This window comes from Lynx rufus, unplaced genomic scaffold (assembly GCF_022079265.1).
Source record: "Lynx rufus isolate CCGP_SWC_20201006 ecotype Redwood Valley unplaced genomic scaffold, mLynRuf1.p SCAF_10, whole genome shotgun sequence".
In the NCBI taxonomy this organism is placed as follows: domain Eukaryota; kingdom Metazoa; phylum Chordata; class Mammalia; order Carnivora; family Felidae; genus Lynx; species Lynx rufus.
This window is the reverse complement of record NW_025814824.1, coordinates 2,490,136-2,492,416: the sequence shown is the minus strand read 5'-3', so window position 1 is coordinate 2,492,416 and position 2,281 is coordinate 2,490,136. Positions and strand designations below refer to the sequence as shown.

At 43.5% G+C, this 2,281-nt stretch overlaps 1 pseudogene; it reads left to right on the top strand.

Moving 5' to 3' along the window:
* The first annotated feature begins 306 nt into the window (after positions 1-306).
* Positions 307-1,072, top strand: LOC124524832 (voltage-dependent anion-selective channel protein 1-like; annotated as a pseudogene).
* Positions 1,073-2,281: the final 1,209 nt, after the last annotated feature.

Here is a 2,281-nt window from a genome sequence, read left to right as displayed (position 1 = left end):
AAGATTGATAAAATTGACAAACTTCTAGCCAAGCTACTTAAAAAAAAAAAAAAAAAGCAAAGAGGCAAATTACTATTATCAAAAATAAAAGAAGGGCCATCACTACTGATCCTGTGGACGTTAAAAGGATGACAAAGGAATACTATGAACAACTCTATGGCCCTAAATTTAATCTCCCATATAAATGCATCAAATTCCTTAAAAGACAATTTATAAAACTCACACAAGAAAAATAGACAGGCACTGAAGCCCCGCCCCCTGCCGCCCCAGCTGCCCGTAAGCAAAAGACGGCTGTGCCTCCCGTGTATGCACGTCTTGGCAAATCTGCCAGGATCGTCTTCACCAAGGGCTATGGATTTACCTTTGAAAAAAAAAAAAAAACAGATCTGAAAACAAAATCTGAGAATGGCCTGGAATCTACCGGCTCAGGCTCAGCCAACCCTGAGGCCACCGAAGTGACAGGCAATCTGGAAACCAAGTACAGATGGACTAAATATGGTCTGACATTTGTGGAGAAATGGAATCTGACCACACGCTAGGCACCAACATTACCGTGGGAGATCACCTACACTGGGCGGAGGCTGTGGAGATGATAAATTTGAGGCAGGATACAGGCAGGAGCACATCAGCCTGGATTTCGACATCACCAGGCCTTCAATCCAGGGTGCTGTGTGCTGAGTTACCAGGGTTGGCTGGCTGGCCATCAGACAAATCTTGAGACCATAAATTCCCAAGGGACCCAGAGCAACTTTGCAGTTGGCTACAGGACTGAAGAATTCCAGCCTTGCATCAACGTTAATGACAGGACAGGGTCTGGAGGCTCTGTTTGCCAGAAGGTGAACAAGAAGTTGGACAGCAGGAAACAGTGACACTCACTTTGGAATACCAGCCAAGTATCAGATCGACCCTGAAACCTGCTTCCTGGTGAAAGGGAATGGCTCCAGCCTGATGGGTCCAGGGTACATCCAGATTGTGAAGCCGGGTATCAAACCAATGTCGTCAGCTCTGCCAGACAGCAAGAACATCAATGCCGGGCCACCAGCTTGGTCTGGGACTGGAACTTCCAGCATAAATGAATACCATACAATTGTTTGATTTAAAATTATTTTGCAGCATAGCTAACTTCGGAACTTAGCGTGCCTTTTAATATTGCACATCTGGATGCGATTTTGCCGAACACCATGTTAGACCTCCAAAGTTAAAGATGATTCAGCTTGAAGGTGTTACCATTTCAAAGGTACATAAGAAATCTGATTCCAAAAACATCCTTTCACCTGTAGTCTTAGGGGGAACTCACAAAGTACGAAGGCACTTTGTAAATCCATATCGAGTACATGAATGAAATTGTGACTTTCTGAGACTCAAAGCTGGGTTTCCCGCCCGAATGAGGAGAGGCTCCTTGTTTGATGCTGTGCACAAACTCATCTGAAAGGGGTTTCTAGGAAGAATCTTCATGACCTCTTTCTACCCTACTCCATCACCTCCTTGACACCAAAGCAGTCCGTGGGGTACAGTCGAGTTTCTTCTATGCCATTTTGGGATAGAGAGGGTGGGTGCGATGAAGGCGACGATTCAGGACTTAATCCTCTCTCTTGCTGGTTTGCTGCCCTCGCCCCAAGAGCTCCAACTGCAAGCTGGGAAGAGTGTCTGTCGCTGCAGTCACATGGTGACAATCCCTGGGATCTAAATCTGACTTCCGCTGCACGGTCACCACTCGGCAGTTTAGAAGCTTACTGGTTTCATTGTCGTCTTCCCTTTTGTTTGGAGTTAGACTCCCCTTCAAGTGCTTTAATTATCATCACTTAAAATAAAACTTGAATAAAATATTGACACAGAAGGAGACCTCAAGATGATCGCTGTCACCACTCCCATTCAACACAGTACTAGAAGTCCCGTCTAGAGCAATCAGGTAAGACAAAGAAGTCAAAGGCATTCCAACTGGAAAGGACGATGTAAAAATGTCACTATTTGCAAATGATATGATCTTATATATTGAAAACCCCAAAGACTCAACTAAAAAACTACTCAATCTGATCAATGCATTCAGTGAAGTTGCAGGATGTAAAATCAATACACAGAAACAAGTTGCATTTCAATATACTGACAAAGAAATAGCTGAAAAAAACAGAGAAAACTATCCCATTTACAATCGCATTAAAAACAATGAAATGCCTAGGAATAAATTTAACCAAGGAAGTGAAAGATCCTTACAAGAAAACTACAAGGCGCGGTTGAAAGAAATCAAAGAAGACACAAACAAATGGCTCATGGATTGGAAGAG